Source organism: Falco peregrinus, unplaced genomic scaffold, assembly GCF_023634155.1.
Source record: "Falco peregrinus isolate bFalPer1 unplaced genomic scaffold, bFalPer1.pri scaffold_42, whole genome shotgun sequence".
Taxonomy (NCBI): Eukaryota; Metazoa; Chordata; class Aves; order Falconiformes; family Falconidae; genus Falco; species Falco peregrinus.
The window spans coordinates 1,313,839-1,337,094 of NW_026599609.1; the positions used below are offsets into that span (position 1 = coordinate 1,313,839).

Genomic DNA, 23,256 nt, shown 5'->3' on the forward strand with positions numbered 1-23,256 from the left:
TTGCATGAGACAAAACAACATGAGAACTCTTCAGCTCAGCACTGAAGCCATCTTCTGACATTTCTTCCACAAGGGAAGGAGTTTTCCCAGTTTCATGAATTGCACCAGGCAGCTGCTTTAGCTCTGCTGTAACATTTTTACAATTTGTTTTCAATTCCCTTTTCTCATTTTCAACTCACATTCTTGCATATCTTTCTTCCCAAGGTTTTGGACTTAACTGCTTGTCAGCACTGTGCAATTCCTCATTTTCTGCTGTGAAATTTCTGATGTAAAATTTCTGCCTTATCAGTGTGATTTTCATGTGCTCGTTTTTTCTGTCAAGTTGGTAGTTTCTAAAATATATTTATCCTTAAGTAAACAGGTACAGACAGAAAGATTATCAAGAAATAATATTACAGTTAATCTACAATTTCTGTTGCAAACTCATCCTATAATAGAAATAAGGCATTTTGAAAGCCATTTTCACTACAAAAATCAAGGGACACTAAATGAAAGGTTCGCTGCACACCATCTTCTTAACAAGAGAAGGACTCAGAGACAGCAGTTTCTTGGGTTAGGTTTGCCTAGGCATTAGGGTTGCTTTTACCTTTTAGCCTGCTTGCTTTCTGTAACCGCCGGCATTTGTCACAGAGCATGTTTATTTTTCACGGTTTATTGCTTTAATACCATTTTTCATTAAACTGCCAACATTTTCCTCACCCACCCTCCTCCCGCCATCGCGCTCTACCGTCTGGCATTGCACAGTCCCCGGCCACCTAAGCTAACCCAAGGGGAATGAACATGACAAGCTTCTTACCGTTCACCACACAGAGAACTGGCTAAGGGAGGATTATTTCTTCACCCAAGCTTCAGAAATCATAAATTCCACTCCAAGGTGCAAAGGAAAGGATTTATTAGGGAAACCTGCCTGCTCCTGCCCTCACCCCAGAAATCAGGAACCCAAGCTTGCAGGAAAACCGCACCACGCCTTAACCCTACCCAGCCCCCTCAAGCCCCTGTCCCCACGCTCTGTTTCTCAACAGCTCCGACTGCTTCTGCCCCGTGTCACAGTCCTGCCCACACGCCTCCTCGGCTCGTGGTGCCTTCTGAACAGGGCCTGCAGCCCTGGTGTCCCAGCGGGCTGAGACCCTCACGCTCCTCGCGCTCCTCTCGTCAGCCAGGCCCTGTTCCCCCGCGGCAAAGACCCCTCCGCTCACAAGAGGGAAGGAGCACCTCAGCCAGACACCACCTGTCTCACCCTCCCCCTTCCCAAGCTCACTGGCCAACTACTACCGCCTTGCAACAGGCTTAAGTCCTGCGCTTTGCCTGCTAGAATTAGGCACGTCCCTCTCTCGCGATGCCCGGCTGTGGGGTGGAAATCATTTGCTACGCTGTCCCTTGGGTGTTCCAGAGGACGCCAGACCCCGCTGTGCAGCCCTGCCCCGCACGCCCAACACAAGCAGGACGCCTGCCTTATTCCCCTCTAGGATACCCTCTGAGAAACCCTTTTCAAACACTTCGCGTGGCCAAACAAGAGCGTATTTTGCAGAGGCTGGGGAAGCCTCAGAAAGGTCACCACATCTCAAGGTGTTCTCTTTGATCCTTGCCTTACAAAGAGGAAGACCGGCATGTTTCATCAAACAGATCAGCCTATTACAGACAAATCTCCCTCTTCACTTGAACGTGCATTTTGCACAGGCAATAAAACCCGCATTTGGCTGCACTGTTTCTCAGCAGTGCACAAGAGGAAAAACACCCCTCAAAATTTAAGCAAACCAACTGAAAAAAAATCAGTGTAACAGCAAGCATCCGGCATAGTGACAAGGATTTTACCCCACCATAAGAAGACTGTATCCAGCTTTCCTTCAGACTGTAATACAGCCTTCACCTACAGGACTCTCCCTTCAGCATTATTCACTGACTGGTAAGTTTTCTTTACCTTAGTGTATAGTACAACTTACTGAATCAGACTGCAATCCAAAATATTTGGGTTCACATACCCGCACACCATAATATTCAATGGCATCCTTCATGTCTTCTTTTTCACCTGATGATGACATATGAAAGGTAGATCCTGAGTTCTCACCTGCAGTGAAAAACCACACATTTTTATAAACAGCATGACTTCATATTACTTACTTACACCTAAAGTGCATCTTGAATCACCCTACTTGTGACAACAATCTTAACACAAAATAAGAAAAAAACTACATGCAGGACTGACCATTTAGTAAAGGAGAAATCCTTCAGATGAGAGTTCTACGCCAACAGCAAAACTTCCCTGCCATTCTACACTCCAGATGCTCAAGAGACAGCGTCACAAACTACAGGCAGAAGCCCTTCACAACAAACCCTGAACTTTCAGTCACATTTTAGCTCCTAGGCAAAGCATAACAGCAAGGTATCAAAAATTAAGACGGGGGGAAAGTGCTTGGCCACATCATAGCTTTCTCCTGCTACGTTATCATCCAAGAACGTTCAGGTGTTCAGACAGGTCAGCCCTAAACCACATACACTTTCAGCACTATGCCACAAGAACCCGAACCCAAGGACATACAAACACATCCAAAGGACACACGCAACGCAAACAAGGTAACTTCCCTTACAACTTGCCAGCAAGCGCCGTGAGAGCTGGTGTTCATTAACAAATACTAAGCACTTCACTGCTATAGCGCGCACCCACACCGTAAGCGCATTCCTAAGGCAGACATCGATAACAGCTCACTTCAGCCTATACGTGTTTACAGACAAACATTTAGTCCACCACGAAGTTACCAGTGTGGCGCTCCCCTGAAACAATCCGCGAGCGTGCTCCGTGTCTGTCTGCAGCTGGAAGCAACACACCAGGTGATCCTTCTTCCGGACTTTCAGAATCCGTCTGTAGAGCATAACACACGGGCGTGAGCAGCGGTACAAATTCTCAACTCATTTCTACGCAAAATGTTCCTGCTAAGCCAACTTGCACAGCATGGAATCACAAAAGCCTTTGATCAGCCCCTTGGAAAGGGCACGTCAAGACACAGTCTATTGGAAAATCACAGCAGACTTGTGTGTTTTCAGATCTTGGGCAAAAACCTCACAACTCATCTAAACTAGTCTGTCACGCTGGCAAACTGCACAGCCGCAAGAGAGAATTAACACGGTAACTCGAGCTGTGGGTTGCGAACCCGTAACCGCAGGTCTGGGGGGGGCCCAACTTTCGACTGAACTCGTACCCGACACTCAAATTTGTGCTGATGTTCCCCAGGCACACGTCCTGCAGTGGGGAGCGAACACATTGCTACTCCCGGTTGCAAGGGCTGAACAAAGACAAGCAAGACAAAGCTTACAGAAACCAAGGCTCTACAAAAAAAAAAACAAACCCCAAAACAACCCAGCAGCATTTGAGCCTTGTATTTTTAAGAAGCGGGTGGGGAAGAGTTCCTTCTTCCTCACAAGAAAAGTCAGAGGGCGTAAGCTACAGACTCTGCTCGCTTTCTTCTAACCCATTACCACAGACAGGAAGAACTAAAAGGGCAAACACAGCCAGCACGTGCGGTATCTCTGTTGAACGTTACTCTCAAAAAGGGCCAAAAAGGTAGAAAGGCTCTTTCCCAAAGCAGCTCATCGTCTAGGCTGCAGACCCTAAGGGCAACCACTGAACACGTCAGCGGAACAGAGTTGTGTGGTGAAAAAGCAACAATCCCGCCAGCCCCGCTGAGAAGCTCAGGCTATTTTAAGCAGCAAGAAACTTCACTGCCGCAATACTGTACTAGAAACCCAACTGCAAGGGCCAGTTGCCACGAGACCCAAATCATTAGCTCGACCTACCTTCACCCCAAGCCTCGCTGAGCAGCTAGCACACAGCACAAGTATTTCAAGGGCCCCCAGTTACAAACATACAGCAGAACCAGGAGAAGGGGAAATAAGCCTCAGCCGCGGCAGGGCCCAAGCTCCGAGTGCTTCTGGATCTCGCTCCCCACCCCCGCCCCACTGGGAACCCCGGTGTCCTTCACAGGGAATACCTCAGAATCCCAGGGAGATTCAGCATCTTCCTCTTCCTCTGCTCCCACTGCAGTCAGGGCACCTACAAATGCAGGAAGAGGGGAGACACTGAGCCCTTCTATTTCACTCTGCTTTTCCCCATCACCCCTGCGCCCAAAAGGTGCACAGCGGTTCTGTTGCTGAGGACAAACTAAGGAGCGAGTGTTGAATTCGAGGGTTTCTTCACACCCAGCACACAACATACCACGGTATTTCCTTTGGATCGCCACCTCTCTTGCCTCCTCTCCAGCAGGAGATGGCTATGCACAAAGCTTTGCTGCTAGAGAGGGACGCAACATTCTTCGCACAAGAAAAGCGAGCAAGACAGGAAGAAAATCCAGAAGATCATAAAAATACAAAAGGGTCTACTATTGATGAATCACAGGGCCAACCTCGCTTTTGGCATTTTCTCCTGTAGGTGACTCCTTTCACAAACTTTCATTGTCTACGTGCTACTCCTAGAAGCCTCTCCACCCAAGTACAGCAGCGGGTGGTCAGTCGGTCAGACAGATGGGGCTGCTCCTACTCTGCTTCCATGAAGGTACGCTTACCAGACTTCTTCTGTCACTTCACCAGTGTTCACTCAGGTCACAAACAGAAAAATGCAGGCAGCTTCCTACCATACAACTTGATATGCGCCATCACTCCCATCATGTAACATGGGCACCACAATTTTGCTTAGAAGATAGACTTAGATATTTTGTGGATGCAGGAGAGCTGTGACACCTCCCCTGTGCACAGCACAGGCTGAATGACCAGCTTTTCTGGTCAACCGTATCGGCCTGAAAGCTGGATAAAAGCAGACCTGCGAGCACCCAGGGTTTTCTTTTGTACGGGCCTTCTAAGGATGCAAGTCACATTCTCTGTTCAGAGTACGTAGGTGTCTTCGTCTTTCGGATTCTGTTTCAGAGTGCAGTCACTTCAAAATCAGGCGCCATGCTGCTAGAATGAAAAGCAAGCCTTAACTCCTCTTCAGCCTTGCCCATCACGGTCAACGGGAAAGTTTTCAGCAGCAGCTATCTGAGCCTGAAGTCTCCCTTTTTAGGTAAGATTTTAACAACGTTGGAGCCCCTAAGAACCCTTTTCCATAGGGTTTAATCAATCTTGACATTTCTGTATGATGGGTACAGAACAAGGAAGAAGCAGGAAAGGTGAAAGGCTACAGTGTTCTTCTACCTGCAAAATTCCAGTTCTCATCGTGTCAGTAACTCCAGTCCGTAATTATTTTCTCCAACCACTGGAAAAATAACTCAAAAACATCAACTAAAAAGATAAGGACTTCTCCCATTAGCTGTTGCAAGTAAAATTTCTTCTTTCCTTGGAGCAGTAATTCACGAGTCTATTTTCTGCCAACACTGGCTTCTATTGGCTTCTGTCAACATTGTGAAAGAGGATGACTCCTCGCTGTCAAGAGTTCTTCACTTTTAGCACAGGGAGAAATTCTTAGTTAAAACACTGGCAGAACCCTACTCCAAGGCTTCTGAAGAGACCACCATTCAAAAAAACGTATATAAAAAATTCACAGGGTAAACCAGATTCCAGTATTGTTGCCTGTCATCTATTGCTACCATGCATTTTTATTAACGGATGCCTGCAGTGCAGCGCACACAAAAAGATGCGAATCCCCCACCTTTTACTCTGTCTGCTCTTCTAGCTAGCATTGAAAAATGACTTCTGGTCATCTGAGTTCTTTCCAATTAGTCCTCACCTCTCCACTCTATTCTGAGGCTTCCCTCCTCATAAACTGTCTTACATAATGACTTTTTGCAGATTGCAGTGGACAGCAGCTACTCTTCTATACAGAAAACACGAGAACACCACTACTTTGCCTCAAAAATAGATTTTAAGAATGTATTACTATGCGACAGTAACAAAGTAAATAGAATGGGAAATTCCAGCCCTCACTGAACATTTAATTGTGAAAGATACTGTACCTGTTCTCCAGATTTATGAAATCAAGTTGTCAAGGATGGCATTTCAACCCTTTTAGAGTCAGAAATATTTGTGCTGCAGGAATCACGATGCTTTGCCGAAGCAACCTAAATTCCTTAAACCCAAATCCAAACATAAAATGTTTGAAAGAAAGAAATTTTTACATCTACACCTACTTCTTGGCACCTGACCTTCAAGGTAACATATGGCTAAAAACCAGCATGACGCAGCTGAATAAAGCCACGCAGGAAGAACAGCCGACATGAAATGAGCCACGAAAAGGCAACTTTTCTGTGTCGGGAATATCGTAACATACCTGTCCGTTGTGGGGCTACGCTTCACATTACTGTGGAATACACGCATAACCAAAACTCAAGTTTTAACTGAACAACCTCTAACAAGTATTTGTGTGCCTTACCAGAACACCGTCACTGCAAAATAAAGGGCAAGAGAGGACCTGTCGCTTACCCATTGCAAATACAGGAGAGGGAGAAGAGCGAGAGGAGAAGGAGGAAGATACATCTCCTAGAGAGAAGTTTCATCTCTATTATTGTCAAAAGAACAACAATACTGGTTTTTTCTTCGCCTAAAGCACAGACGCCAAAGAACTTGTAACTTCTAAGTAGAGAATACAAATAGTTCCAAGTCCGCTTACTTTTCTGCATATCTGTTCACCTCTCTCTGGTTTATATTGTCAATAGCCAACTGTAGAAACTCTAAAACCTGAATGGCAAATTGTTTCTCATCCGATTAACAAGCGTGATTAATACAAAATACAACACAAATTATCAACTATACAAATCAATAAACCTCAGAACAAAGAAACAAAAAAACCCCATTAAGGTTACATACCCTCTCCCCAATACATAGCCGACCAGCTAGCCGCCTCAACTTTAGCCTTGTTTCCAAAGAAAAAAGAATTCCTGACAACACGCTGACACTCATTTCCTCCCATCTTGTCTCTCTTCCTCACCTCCCTCCCCTGCCTCTGAGCCTGCTGGTCATTTCCCATGAAACAAGAGAGGGAAGCCTCAGAGGAACGTGTTTGTACATGTTTCAAAACGACTGCCAGACAGGTAGAGATAAAGCCAGGCAAGTAATAATTCCTGCAAACTACAGCTACGGCACGAGCCCAAGAATTCCCCTTTGTGGCTCACCTGCAGCTCCTGGACAGCCTAGCCTACAGCCCCCTAGCCTGGAATCAGCCACAGCACATGCTCAAAGGACCAAGACAATCAGGAACGGGGGGGGGGTGGGGGGGGTGGGGGTGTTGAGCCCCTGAAAGAAAAGCAGACTTTCAGGACTGCCTGAAAAGGGGAGATGACAGCAAGTACGGTGTAGGAAGCGTACATCATGGAAGGGTATGGACAGTGCTGAACAGCAGGCTAGAGGAGGGAGCAAACGCATACACCGAGGTATATTTCAGCACACCACCTGCTCCCGGGATGCCTTGCTAGAGCCATTAATTTCGTATTAGAAAGAAAATTGCAAGTACAATGGCTCTGTTCATAAAAGAACACTACGAAGAGATTGTTATGAACACCTTCAACATCTTCTGCGTGTCCTAAACCAAATTCCTCCAACAGATCCGCAAAACAAATCAATCAGACGCTTTATTAAATACTCCCGTCTAGAAAGATTACGAAGCTAAACCCAGAACTACATGCCGTGAACATTACCTGATTTCTGCTGCATTTTTTTAGGAGAGGTTTCATTCATTTCCAAAACAGATGCAGGGGTCTTCAGCTATGAAAGACAACCCAATGACGACAAAAAAAAAAAATAAAAAAAATAAAAAAAAATCAAACTTAAAGTAACTACATAATATTTAACGAGCAGGACAAGTAGTCGGTCTGACACAAACAAATACTTACCTGGGAATTGTCGGGGTTCTCCAAAATGCCTGGAGGTAAAAAAATGTTTTGGGAAGTGTTACTTCATTTAATTGAAGGTACCTTTCACTCCATTCAACATCAGCAGTTTCTACAACTAAGTATTACTCGCAAGCTTTATTCCATCGAGACTGCGATACTTAACATTCAATCCACTTCAACATCCAGCATTTGTATCGGTATACAAGAAATGGACAACGCACGCTTCCCATCGTGCGCCTTGGATTTAAGAAATACTACTCACAGAACTAGGACAATCCATAGGAAGCAGGAAGGACATGCTTGTTAACACAACAACAAGATCAAAATACTTATTTTGAGGAGCTGAATCCTGCCTTCTACAAAGATTATTTCAAAAGCCAAAGCTGGTCTGCTGTAACGAATTACCATAAAACAGGCCGGCAGCACTACGACTGCGATTATCCTACAAGTGTTTAATGTTGAGGAGTATTTTCCTTTCCATTGATGGGACAGAGGAAACGTGGGTGCGGACACAGACACCTCATACACATCATTCAATGAGGTAGAAGCAAACTAGTTCTTATCAGGTTGTTCGGGTCTAGCTTGTGTGGAAAGGAAAAAAACCAACACCTTACAATTGGTTGTCATCTGCATTTATAGCACAGTTCCAATAATGTATTTTTTTAAAAATTTTTTGTCCAACATGGAAATCATTTACAAACCCACACAATCTACTGGCCCACCTATATTTCTCAAGTCCTCTGCTTTAGTCATCTTACAGTTTGAGTCCTCTCATGAAAGAAGTGCACGAAATGTTACTAAGAAGGGCTCCACAGCAAAATTTTCATGTTTACAAAAGCGGTTAAAAAGCAAACAGCATTTGATTTCAGTAAACTTGGTGGTCTAGCAGTACAGAAAAACCTTAGAAAGATTAGCGTAATCACCTTTTACCTCCTTTTTACGCTGACTTTAAACTTCTCTTAGTAGAATCATACAAAGCATGACAACTACTCAGCAAGGGGATTTACAAGCTCCCAGGAGCTTTTAAAGTTTTGCTTCCAGCTTACTAAACTAAAACTGGATACGCTTCTTCAGCTATTCTATCATACTTACACTACAAGCAGGACTGACCGTTTAGTAAAGGAGAAATCCTTCAGATGAGAGTTCTACGCCAACAGCAAAACTTCCCTGCCATTCTACACTCCAGATGCTCAAGAGACAGCGTCACAAACTACAGGCAGAAGCCCTTCACAACAAACCCTGAACTTTCAGTCACATTTTAGCTCCTAGGCAAAGCATAACAGCAAGGTATCAAAAATTAAGACGGGGGGAAAGTGCTTGGCCACATCATAGCTTTCTCCTGCTACGTTATCATCCAAGAACGTTCAGGTGTTCAGACAGGTCAGCCCTAAACCACATACACTTTCAGCACTATGCCACAAGAACCCGAACCCAAGGACATACAAACACATCCAAAGGACACACGCAACGCAAACAAGGTAACTTCCCTTACAACTTGCCAGCAAGCGCCGTGAGAGCTGGTGTTCATTAACAAATACTAAGCACTTCACTGCTATAGCGCGCACCCACACCGTAAGCGCATTCCTAAGGCAGACATCGATAACAGCTCACTTCAGCCTATACGTGTTTACAGACAAACATTTAGTCCACCACGAAGTTACCAGTGTGGCGCTCCCCTGAAACAATCCGCGAGCGTGCTCCGTGTCTGTCTGCAGCTGGAAGCAACACACCAGGTGATCCTTCTTCCGGACTTTCAGAATCCGTCTGTAGAGCATAACACACGGGCGTGAGCAGCGGTACAAATTCTCAACTCATTTCTACGCAAAATGTTCCTGCTAAGCCAACTTGCACAGCATGGAATCACAAAAGCCTTTGATCAGCCCCTTGGAAAGGGCACGTCAAGACACAGTCTATTGGAAAATCACAGCAGACTTGTGTGTTTTCAGATCTTGGGCAAAAACCTCACAACTCATCTAAACTAGTCTGTCACGCTGGCAAACTGCACAGCCGCAAGAGAGAATTAACACGGTAACTCGAGCTGTGGGTTGCGAACCCGTAACCGCAGGTCTGGGGGGGGCCCAACTTTCGACTGAACTGGTACCCGATACTCAAATTTGTGCTGATGTTCCCCAGGCACACGTCCTGCAGTGGGGAGCGAACACATTGCTACTCCCGGTTGCAAGGGCTGAACAAAGACAAGCAAGACAAAGCTTACAGAAACCAAGGCTCTACAAAAAAAACAAACCCCAAAACAACCCAGCAGCATTTGAGCCTTGTATTTTTAAGAAGCGGGTGGGGAAGAGTTCCTTCTTCCTCACAAGAAAAGTCAGAGGGCGTAAGCTACAGACTCTGCTCGCTTTCTTCTAACCCATTACCACAGACAGGAAGAACTAAAAGGGCAAACACAGCCAGCACGTGCGGTATCTCTGTTGAACGTTACTCTCAAAAAGGGCCAAAAAGGTAGAAAGGCTCTTTCCCAAAGCAGCTCATCGTCTAGGCTGCAGACCCTAAGGGCAACCACTGAACACGTCAGCGGAACAGAGTTGTGTGGTGAAAAAGCAACAATCCCGCCAGCCCCGCTGAGAAGCTCAGGCTATTTTAAGCAGCAAGAAACTTCACTGCCGCAATACTGTACTAGAAACCCAACTGCAAGGGCCAGTTGCCACGAGACCCAAATCATTAGCTCGACCTACCTTCACCCCAAGCCTCGCTGAGCAGCTAGCACACAGCACAAGTATTTCAAGGGCCCCCAGTTACAAACATACAGCAGAACCAGGAGAAGGGGAAATAAGCCTCAGCCGCGGCAGGGCCCAAGCTCCGAGTGCTTCTGGATCTCGCTCCCCACCCCCGCCCCACTGGGAACCCCGGTGTCCTTCACAGGGAATACCTCAGAATCCCAGGGAGATTCAGCATCTTCCTCTTCCTCTGCTCCCACTGCAGTCAGGGCACCTACAAATGCAGGAAGAGGGGAGACACTGAGCCCTTCTATTTCACTCTGCTTTTCCCCATCACCCCTGCGCCCAAAAGGTGCACAGCGGTTCTGTTGCTGAGGACAAACTAAGGAGCGAGTGTTGAATTCGAGGGTTTCTTCACACCCAGCACACAACATACCACGGTATTTCCTTTGGATCGCCACCTCTCTTGCCTCCTCTCCAGCAGGAGATGGCTATGCACAAAGCTTTGCTGCTAGAGAGGGACGCAACATTCTTCGCACAAGAAAAGCGAGCAAGACAGGAAGAAAATCCAGAAGATCATAAAAATACAAAAGGGTCTACTATTGATGAATCACAGGGCCAACCTCGCTTTTGGCATTTTCTCCTGTAGGTGACTCCTTTCACAAACTTTCATTGTCTACGTGCTACTCCTAGAAGCCTCTCCACCCAAGTACAGCAGCGGGTGGTCAGTCGGTCAGACAGATGGGGCTGCTCCTACTCTGCTTCCATGAAGGTACGCTTACCAGACTTCTTCTGTCACTTCACCAGTGTTCACTCAGGTCACAAACAGAAAAATGCAGGCAGCTTCCTACCATACAACTTGATATGCGCCATCACTCCCATCATGTAACATGGGCACCACAATTTTGCTTAGAAGATAGACTTAGATATTTTGTGGATGCAGGAGAGCTGTGACACCTCCCCTGTGCACAGCACAGGCTGAATGACCAGCTTTTCTGGTCAACCGTATCTGCCTGAAAGCTGGATAAAAGCAGACCTGCGAGCACCCAGGGTTTTCTTTTGTACGGGCCTTCTAAGGATGCAAGTCACATTCTCTGTTCAGAGTACGTAGGTGTCTTCGTCTTTCGGATTCTGTTTCAGAGTGCAGTCACTTCAAAATCAGGCGCCATGCTGCTAGAATGAAAAGCAAGCCTTAACTCCTCTTCAGCCTTGCCCATCACGGTCAACGGGAAAGTTTTCAGCAGCAGCTATCTGAGCCTGAAGTCTCCCTTTTTAGGTAAGATTTTAACAACGTTGGAGCCCCTAAGAACCCTTTTCCATAGGGTTTAATCAATCTTGACATTTCTGTATGATGGGTACAGAACAAGGAAGAAGCAGGAAAGGTGAAAGGCTACAGTGTTCTTCTACCTGCAAAATTCCAGTTCTCATCGTGTCAGTAACTCCAGTCCGTAATTATTTTCTCCAACCACTGGAAAAATAACTCAAAAACATCAACTAAAAAGATAAGGACTTCTCCCATTAGCTGTTGCAAGTAAAATTTCTTCTTTCCTTGGAGCAGTAATTCACGAGTCTATTTTCTGCCAACACTGGCTTCTATTGGCTTCTGTCAACATTGTGAAAGAGGATGACTCCTCGCTGTCAAGAGTTCTTCACTTTTAGCACAGGGAGAAATTCTTAGTTAAAACACTGGCAGAACCCTACTCCAAGGCTTCTGAAGAGACCACCATTCAAAAAAACGTATATAAAAAATTCACAGGGTAAACCAGATTCCAGTATTGTTGCCTGTCATCTATTGCTACCATGCATTTTTATTAACGGATGCCTGCAGTGCAGCGCACACAAAAAGATGCGAATCCCCCACCTTTTACTCTGTCTGCTCTTCTAGCTAGCATTGAAAAATGACTTCTGGTCATCTGAGTTCTTTCCAATTAGTCCTCACCTCTCCACTCTATTCTGAGGCTTCCCTCCTCATAAACTGTCTTACATAATGACTTTTTGCAGATTGCAGTGGACAGCAGCTACTCTTCTATACAGAAAACACGAGAACACCACTACTTTGCCTCAAAAATAGATTTTAAGAATGTATTACTATGCGACAGTAACAAAGTAAATAGAATGGGAAATTCCAGCCCTCACTGAACATTTAATTGTGAAAGATACTGTACCTGTTCTCCAGATTTATGAAATCAAGTTGTCAAGGATGGCATTTCAACCCTTTTAGAGTCAGAAATATTTGTGCTGCAGGAATCACGATGCTTTGCCGAAGCAACCTAAATTCCTTAAACCCAAATCCAAACATAAAATGTTTGAAAGAAAGAAATTTTTACATCTACACCTACTTCTTGGCACCTGACCTTCAAGGTAACATATGGCTAAAAACCAGCATGACGCAGCTGAATAAAGCCACGCAGGAAGAACAGCCGACATGAAATGAGCCACGAAAAGGCAACTTTTCTGTGTCGGGAATATCGTAACATACCTGTCCGTTGTGGGGCTACGCTTCACATTACTGTGGAATACACGCATAACCAAAACTCAAGTTTTAACTGAACAACCTCTAACAAGTATTTGTGTGCCTTACCAGAACACCGTCACTGCAAAATAAAGGGCAAGAGAGGACCTGTCGCTTACCCATTGCAAATACAGGAGAGGGAGAAGAGCGAGAGGAGAAGGAGGAAGATACATCTCCTAGAGAGAAGTTTCATCTCTATTATTGTCAAAAGAACAACAATACTGGTTTTTTCTTCGCCTAAAGCACAGACGCCAAAGAACTTGTAACTTCTAAGTAGAGAATACAAATAGTTCCAAGTCCGCTTACTTTTCTGCATATCTGTTCACCTCTCTCTGGTTTATATTGTCAATAGCCAACTGTAGAAACTCTAAAACCTGAATGGCAAATTGTTTCTCATCCGATTAACAAGCGTGATTAATACAAAATACAACACAAATTATCAACTATACAAATCAATAAACCTCAGAACAAAGAAACAAAAAAACCCCATTAAGGTTACATACCCTCTCCCCAATACATAGCCGACCAGCTAGCCGCCTCAACTTTAGCCTTGTTTCCAAAGAAAAAAGAATTCCTGACAACACGCTGACACTCATTTCCTCCCATCTTGTCTCTCTTCCTCACCTCCCTCCCCTGCCTCTGAGCCTGCTGGTCATTTCCCATGAAACAAGAGAGGGAAGCCTCAGAGGAACGTGTTTGTACATGTTTCAAAACGACTGCCAGACAGGTAGAGATAAAGCCAGGCAAGTAATAATTCCTGCAAACTACAGCTACGGCACGAGCCCAAGAATTCCCCTTTGTGGCTCACCTGCAGCTCCTGGACAGCCTAGCCTACAGCCCCCTAGCCTGGAATCAGCCACAGCACATGCTCAAAGGACCAAGACAATCAGGAACGGGGGGGGGGGTGGGGGGGTGGGGGTGTTGAGCCCCTGAAAGAAAAGCAGACTTTCAGGACTGCCTGAAAAGGGGAGATGACAGCAAGTACGGTGTAGGAAGCGTACATCATGGAAGGGTATGGACAGTGCTGAACAGCAGGCTAGAGGAGGGAGCAAACGCATACACCGAGGTATATTTCAGCACACCACCTGCTCCCGGGATGCCTTGCTAGAGCCATTAATTTCGTATTAGAAAGAAAATTGCAAGTACAATGGCTCTGTTCATAAAAGAACACTACGAAGAGATTGTTATGAACACCTTCAACATCTTCTGCGTGTCCTAAACCAAATTCCTCCAACAGATCCGCAAAACAAATCAATCAGACGCTTTATTAAATACTCCCGTCTAGAAAGATTACGAAGCTAAACCCAGAACTACATGCCGTGAACATTACCTGATTTCTGCTGCATTTTTTTAGGAGAGGTTTCATTCATTTCCAAAACAGATGCAGGGGTCTTCAGCTATGAAAGACAACCCAATGACGACAAAAAAAAAAAATAAAAAAAATAAAAAAAAATCAAACTTAAAGTAACTACATAATATTTAACGAGCAGGACAAGTAGTCGGTCTGACACAAACAAATACTTACCTGGGAATTGTCGGGGTTCTCCAAAATGCCTGGAGGTAAAAAAATGTTTTGGGAAGTGTTACTTCATTTAATTGAAGGTACCTTTCACTCCATTCAACATCAGCAGTTTCTACAACTAAGTATTACTCGCAAGCTTTATTCCATCGAGACTGCGATACTTAACATTCAATCCACTTCAACATCCAGCATTTGTATCGGTATACAAGAAATGGACAACGCACGCTTCCCATCGTGCGCCTTGGATTTAAGAAATACTACTCACAGAACTAGGACAATCCATAGGAAGCAGGAAGGACATGCTTGTTAACACAACAACAAGATCAAAATACTTATTTTGAGGAGCTGAATCCTGCCTTCTACAAAGATTATTTCAAAAGCCAAAGCTGGTCTGCTGTAACGAATTACCATAAAACAGGCCGGCAGCACTACGACTGCGATTATCCTACAAGTGTTTAATGTTGAGGAGTATTTTCCTTTCCATTGATGGGACAGAGGAAACGTGGGTGCGGACACAGACACCTCATACACATCATTCAATGAGGTAGAAGCAAACTAGTTCTTATCAGGTTGTTCGGGTCTAGCTTGTGTGGAAAGGAAAAAAACCAACACCTTACAATTGGTTGTCATCTGCATTTATAGCACAGTTCCAATAATGTATTTTTTTAAAAATTTTTTGTCCAACATGGAAATCATTTACAAACCCACACAATCTACTGGCCCACCTATATTTCTCAAGTCCTCTGCTTTAGTCATCTTACAGTTTGAGTCCTCTCATGAAAGAAGTGCACGAAATGTTACTAAGAAGGGCTCCACAGCAAAATTTTCATGTTTACAAAAGCGGTTAAAAAGCAAACAGCATTTGATTTCAGTAAACTTGGTGGTCTAGCAGTACAGAAAAACCTTAGAAAGATTAGCGTAATCACCTTTTACCTCCTTTTTACGCTGACTTTAAACTTCTCTTAGTAGAATCATACAAAGCATGACAACTACTCAGCAAGGGGATTTACAAGCTCCCAGGAGCTTTTAAAGTTTTGCTTCCAGCTTACTAAACTAAAACTGGATACGCTTCTTCAGCTATTCTATCATACTTACACTACAAGCAGGACTGACCGTTTAGTAAAGGAGAAATCCTTCAGATGAGAGTTCTACGCCAACAGCAAAACTTCCCTGCCATTCTACACTCCAGATGCTCAAGAGACAGCGTCACAAACTACAGGCAGAAGCCCTTCACAACAAACCCTGAACTTTCAGTCACATTTTAGCTCCTAGGCAAAGCATAACAGCAAGGTATCAAAAATTAAGACGGGGGGAAAGTGCTTGGCCACATCATAGCTTTCTCCTGCTACGTTATCATCCAAGAACGTTCAGGTGTTCAGACAGGTCAGCCCTAAACCACATACACTTTCAGCACTATGCCACAAGAACCCGAACCCAAGGAGATACAAACACATCCAAAGGACACACGCAACGCAAACAAGGTAACTTCCCTTACAACTTGCCAGCAAGCGCCGTGAGAGCTGGTGTTCATTAACAAATACTAAGCACTTCACTGCTATAGCGCGCACCCACACCGTAAGCGCATTCCTAAGGCAGACATCGATAACAGCTCACTTCAGCCTATACGTGTTTACAGACAAACATTTAGTCCACCACGAAGTTACCAGTGTGGCGCTCCCCTGAAACAATCCGCGAGCGTGCTCCGTGTCTGTCTGCAGCTGGAAGCAACACACCAGGTGATCCTTCTTCCGGACTTTCAGAATCCGTCTGTAGAGCATAACACACGGGCGTGAGCAGCGGTACAAATTCTCAACTCATTTCTACGCAAAATGTTCCTGCTAAGCCAACTTGCACAGCATGGAATCACAAAAGCCTTTGATCAGCCCCTTGGAAAGGGCACGTCAAGACACAGTCTATTGGAAAATCACAGCAGACTTGTGTGTTTTCAGATCTTGGGCAAAAACCTCACAACTCATCTAAACTAGTCTGTCACGCTGGCAAACTGCACAGCCGCAAGAGAGAATTAACACAGTAACTCGAGCTGTGGGTTGCGAACCCGTAACCGCAGGTCTGGGGGGGGCCCAACTTTCGACTGAACTCGTACCCGATACTCAAATTTGTGCTGATGTTCCCCAGGCACACGTCCTGCAGTGGGGAGCGAACACATTGCTACTCCCGGTTGCAAGGGCTGAACAAAGACAAGCAAGACAAAGCTTACAGAAACCAAGGCTCTACAAAAAAAACAAACCCCAAAACAACCCAGCAGCATTTGAGCCTTGTATCTTTAAGAAGCGGGTGGGGAAGAGTTCCTTCTTCCTCACAAGAAAAGTCAGAGGGCGTAAGCTACAGACTCTGCTCGCTTTCTTCTAACCCATTACCACAGACAGGAAGAACTAAAAGGGCCAACACAGCCAGCACGTGCGGTATCTCTGTTGAACATTACTCTCAAAAAGGGCCAAAAAGGTAGAAAGGCTCTTTCCCAAAGCAGCTCATCGTCTAGGCTGCAGACCCTAAGGGCAACCACTGAACACGTCAGCGGAACAGAGTTGTGTGGTGAAAAAGCAACAATCCCGCCAGCCCCGCTGAGAAGCTCAGGCTATTTTAAGCAGCAAGAAACTTCACTGCCGCAATACTGTACTAGAAACCCAACTGCAAGGGCCAGTTGCCACGAGACCCAAATCATTAGCTCGACCTACCTTCACCCCAAGCCTCGCTGAGCAGCTAGCACACAGCACAAGTATTTCAAGGGCCCCCAGTTACAGACATACAGCAGAACCAGGAGAAGGGGAAATAAGCCTCAGCCGCGGCAGGGCCCAAGCTCCGAGTGCTTCTGGATCTCGCTCCCCACCCCCGCCCCACTGGGAACCCCGGTGTCCTTCACAGGGAATACCTCAGAATCCCAGGGAGATTCAGCATCTTCCTCTTCCTCTGCTCCCACTGCAGTCAGGGCACCTACAAATGCAGGAAGAGGGGAGACACTGAGCCCTTCTATTTCACTCTGCTTTTCCCCATCACCCCTGCGCCCAAAAGGTGCACAGCGGTTCTGTTGCCGAGGACAAACTAAGGAGCGAGTGTTGAATTCGAGGGTTTCTTCACACCCAGCACACAACATACCACGGTATTTCCTTTGGATCGCCACCTCTCTTGCCTCCTCTCCAGCAGGAGATGGCTATGCACAAAGCTTTGCTGCTAGAGAGGGACGCAACATTCTTCGCACAAGAAAAGCGAGCAAGACAGGAAGAAAATCCAGAAGATCATAAAAATACAAAAGGGTCTACTATTGATGAATCACAGGGCCAACCTCGCTTTTGGCATTTTCTCCTGTAGGTGACTCCTTTCACAAACTTTCATTGTCTATGTGCTACTCCTAGAAGCCTCTCCACCCAAGTACAGCAGCGGGTGGTCAGTCGGTCAGACAGATGGGGCTGCTCCTACTCTGCTTCCATGAAGGTACGCTTACCAGACTTCTTCTGTCACTTCACCAGTGTTCACTCAGGTCACAAACAGAAAAATGCAGGCAGCTTCCTACCATACAACTTGATATGCGCCATCACTCCCATCATGTAACATGGGCACCACAATTTTGCTTAGAAGATAGACTTAGATATTTTGTGGATGCAGGAGAGCTGTGACACCTCCCCTGTGCACAGCACAGGCTGAATGACCAGCTTTTCTGGTCAACCGTATCTGCCTGAAAGCTGGATAAAAGCAGACCTGCGAGCACCCAGGGTTTTCTTTTGTACGGGCCTTCTAAGGATGCAAGTCACATTCTCTGTTCAGAGTACGTAGGTGTCTTCGTCTTTCGGATTCTGTTTCAGAGTGCAGTCACTTCAAAATTAGGCGCCATGCTGCTAGAATGAAAAGCAAGCCTTAACTCCTCTTCAGCCTTGCCCATCACGGTCAACGGGAAAGTTTTCAGCAGCAGCTATCTGAGCCTGAAGTCTCCCTTTTTAGGTAAGATTTTAACAACGTTGGAGCCCCTAAGAACCCTTTTCCATAGGGTTTAATCAATCTTGACATTTCTGTATGATGGGTACAGAACAAGGAAGAAGCAGGAAAGATGAAAGGCTACAGTGTTCTTCTACCTGCAAAATTCCAGTTCTCATCGTGTCAGTAACTCCAGTCCGTAATTATTTTCTCCAACCACTGGAAAAATAACTCAAAAACATCAACTAAAAAGATAAGGACTTCTCCCATTAGCTGTTGCAAGTAAAATTTCTTCTTTCCTTGGAGCAGTAATTCACGAGTCTATTTTCTGCCAACACTGGCTTCTATTGGCTTCTGTCAACATTGTGAAAGAGGATGACTCCTCGCTGTCAAGAGTTCTTCACTTTTAGCACAGGGAGAAATTCTTAGTTAAAACACTGGCAGAACCCTACTCCAAGGCTTCTGAAGAGACCACCATTCAAAAAAACGTATATAAAAAATTCACAGGGTAAACCAGATTCCAGTATTGTTGCCTGTCATCTATTGCTACCATGCATTTTTATTAACGGATGCCTGCAGTGCAGCGCACACAAAAAGATGCGAATCCCCCACCTTTTACTCTGTCTGCTCTTCTAGCTAGCATCGAAAAATGACTTCTGGTCATCTGAGTTCTTTCCAATTAGTCCTCACCTCTCCACTCTATTCTGAGGCTTCCCTCCTCATAAACTGTCTTACATAATGACTTTTTGCAGATTGCAGTGGACAGCAGCTACTCTTCTATACAGAAAACACGAGAACACCACTACTTTGCCTCAAAAATAGATTTTAAGAATGTATTACTATGCGACAGTAACAAAGTAAATAGAATGGGAAATTCCAGCCCTCACTGAACATTTAATTGTGAAAGATACTGTACCTGTTCTCCAGATTTATGAAATCAAGTTGTCAAGGATGGCATTTCAACCCTTTTAGAGTCAGAAATATTTGTGCTGCAGGAATCACGATGCTTTGCCGAAGCAACCTAAATTCCTTAAACCCAAATCCAAACATAAAATGTTTGAAAGAAAGAAATTTTTACATCTACACCTACTTCTTGGCACCTGACCTTCAAGGTAACATATGGCTAAAAACCAGCATGACGCAGCTGAATAAAGCCACGCAGGAAGAACAGCCGACATGAAATGAGCCACGAAAAGGCAACTTTTCTGTGTCGGGAATATCGTAACATACCTGTCCGTTGTGGGGCTACGCTTCACATTACTGTGGAATACACGCATAACCAAAACTCAAGTTTTAACTGAACAACCTCTAACAAGTATTTGTGTGCCTTACCAGAACACCGTCACTGCAAAATAAAGGGCAAGAGAGGACCTGTCGCTTACCCATTGCAAATACAGGAGAGGGAGAAGAGCGAGAGGAGAAGGAGGAAGATACATCTCCTAGAGAGAAGTTTCATCTCTATTATTGTCAAAAGAACAACAATACTGGTTTTTTCTTCGCCTAAAGCACAGATGCCAAAGAACTTGTAACTTCTAAGTAGAGAATACAAATAGTTCCAAGTCCGCTTACTTTCCTGCATATCTGTTCACCTCTCTCTGGTTTATATTGTCAATAGCCAATTGTAGAAACTCTAAAACCTGAATGGCAAATTGTTTCTCATCCGATTAACAAGCGTGATTAATACAAAATACAACACAAATTATCAACTATACAAATCAATAAACCTCAGAACAAAGAAACAAAAAAACCCCATTAAGGTTACATACCCTCTCCCCAATACATAGCCGACCAGCTAGCCGCCTCAACTTTAGCCTTGTTTCCAAAGAAAAAAGAATTCCTGACAACACGCTGACACTCATTTCCTCCCATCTTGTCTCTCTTCCTCACCTCCCTCCCCTGCCTCTGAGCCTGCTGGTCATTTTCCATGAAACAAGAGAGGGAAGCCTCAGAGGAACGTGTTTGTACATGTTTCAAAACGACTGCCAGGCAGGTAGAGATAAAGCCAGGCAAGTAATAATTCCTGCAAACTACAGCTACGGCACGAGCCCAAGAATTCCCCTTTGTGGCTCACCTGCAGCTCCTGGACAGCCTAGCCTACAGCCCCCTAGCCTGGAATCAGCCACAGCACATGCTCAAAGGACCAAGACAATCAGGAACGGGGGGGGGGTGGGGGGGGGTGGGGGTGTTGAGCCCCTGAAAGAAAAGCAGACTTTCAGGACTGCCTGAAAAGGGGAGATGACAGCAAGTACGGTGTAGGAAGCGTACATCATGGAAGGGTATGGACAGTGCTGAACAGCAGGCTAGAGGAGGGAGCAAACGCATACACCGAGGTATATTTCAGCACACCACCTGCTCCCGGGATGCCTTGCTAGAGCCATTAATTTCGTATTAGAAAGAAAATTGCAAGTACAATGGCTCTGTTCATAAAAGAACACTACGAAGAGATTGTTATGAACACCTTCAACATCTTCTGCGTGTCCTAAACCAAATTCCTCCAACAGATCCGCAAAACAAATCAATCAGATGCTTTATTAAATACTCCCGTCTAGAAAGATTACGAAGCTAAACCCAGAACTACATGCCGTGAACATTACCTGATTTCTGCTGCATTTTTTTAGGAGAGGTTTCATTCATTTCCAAAACAGATGCAGGGGTCTTCAGCTATGAAAGACAACCCAATGACGACAAAAAAAAAAAATAAATAAAAAAAAAAAAAATCAAACTTAAAGTAACTACATAATATTTAACGAGCAGGACAAGTAGTCGGTCTGACACAAACAAATACTTACCTGGGAATTGTCGGGGTTCTCCAAAATGCCTGGAGGTAAAAAAATGTTTTGGGAAGTGTTACTTCATTTAATTGAAGGTACCTTTCACTCCATTCAACATCAGCAGTTTCTACAACTAAGTATTACTCGCAAGCTTTATTCCATCGAGACTGCGATACTTAACATTCAATCCACTTCAACATCCAGCATTTGTATCGGTATACAAGAAATGGACAACGCACGCTTCCCATCGTGCGCCTTGGATTTAAGAAATACTACTCACAGAACTAGGACAATCCATAGGAAGCAGGAAGGACATGCTTGTTAACACAACAACAAGATCAAAATACTTATTTTGAGGAGCTGAATCCTGCCTTCTACAAAGATTATTTCAAAAGCCAAAGCTGGTCTGCTGTAACGAATTACCATAAAACAGGCCGGCAGCACTACGACTGCGATTATCCTACAAGTGTTTAATGTTGAGGAGTATTTTCCTTTCCATTGATGGGACAGAGGAAACGTGGGTGCGGACACAGACACCTCATACACATCATTCAATGAGGTAGAAGCAAACTAGTTCTTATCAGGTTGTTCGGGTCTAGCTTGTGTGGAAAGGAAAAAAACCAACACCTTACAATTGGTTGTCATCTGCATTTATAGCACAGTTCCAATAATGTATTTTTTTAAAAATTTTTTGTCCAACATGGAAATCACTTACAAACCCACACAATCTACTGGCCCACCTATATTTCTCAAGTCCTCTGCTTTAGTCATCTTACAGTTTGAGTCCTCTCATGAAAGAAGTGCACGAAATGTTACTAAGAAGGGCTCCACAGCAAAATTTTCACGTTTACAAAAGCGGTTAAAAAGCAAACAGCATTTGATTTCAGTAAACTTGGTGGTCTAGCAGTACAGAAAAACCTTAGAAAGATTAGCGTAATCACCTTTTACCTCCTTTTTACGCTGACTTTAAACTTCTCTTAGTAGAATCATACAAAGCATGACAACTACTCAGCAAGGGGATTTACAAGCTCCCAGGAGCTTTTAAAGTTTTGCTTCCAGCTTACTAAACTAAAACTGGATACGCTTCTTCAGCTATTCTATCATACTTACACTACAAGCAGGACTGACCGTTTAGTAAAGGAGAAATCCTTCAGATGAGAGTTCTACGCCAACAGCAAAACTTCCCTGCCACTCTACACTCCAGATGCTCAAGAGACAGCGGCACAAACTACAGGCAGAAGCCCTTCACAACAAACCCTGAACTTTCAGTCACATTTTAGCTCCTAGGCAAAGCATAACAGCAAGGTATCAAAAATTAAGACGGGGGGAAAGTGCTTGGCCACATCATAGCTTTCTCCTGCTACGTTATCATCCAAGAACGTTCAGGTGTTCAGACAGGTCAGCCCTAAACCACATACACTTTCAGCACTATGCCACAAGAACCCGAACCCAAGGACATACAAACACATCCAAAGGACACACGCAACGCAAACAAGGTAACTTCCCTTACAACTTGCCAGCAAGCGCCGTGAGAGCTGGTGTTCATTAACAAATACTAAGCACTTCACTGCTATAGCGCGCACCCACACCGTAAGCGCATTCCTAAGGCAGACATCGATAACAGCTCACTTCAGCCTATACGTGTTTACAGACAAACATTTAGTCCACCACGAAGTTACCGGTGTGGCGCTCCCCTGAAACAATCCGCGAGCGTGCTCCGTGTCTGTCTGCAGCTGGAAGCAACACACCAGGTGATCCTTCTTCCGGACTTTCAGAATCCGTCTGTAGAGCATAACACACGGGCGTGAGCAGCGGTACAAATTCTCAACTCATTTCTACGCAAAATGTTCCTGCTAAGCCAACTTGCACAGCATGGAATCACAAAAGCCTTTGATCAGCCCCTTGGAAAGGGCACGTCAAGACACAGTCTATTGGAAAATCACAGCAGACTTGTGTGTTTTCAGATCTTGGGCAAAAACCTCACAACTCATCTAAACTAGTCTGTCACGCTGGCAAACTGCACAGCCGCAAGAGAGAATTA

At 44.9% G+C, this 23,256-nt stretch overlaps 1 pseudogene; it reads right to left on the minus strand.

Moving 5' to 3' along the window:
- LOC129783464 (ankyrin repeat domain-containing protein 26-like) overlaps nt 1-23,256 on the minus strand; it is a 70,247-nt pseudogene that overhangs the window by 28,361 nt on the left and 18,630 nt on the right.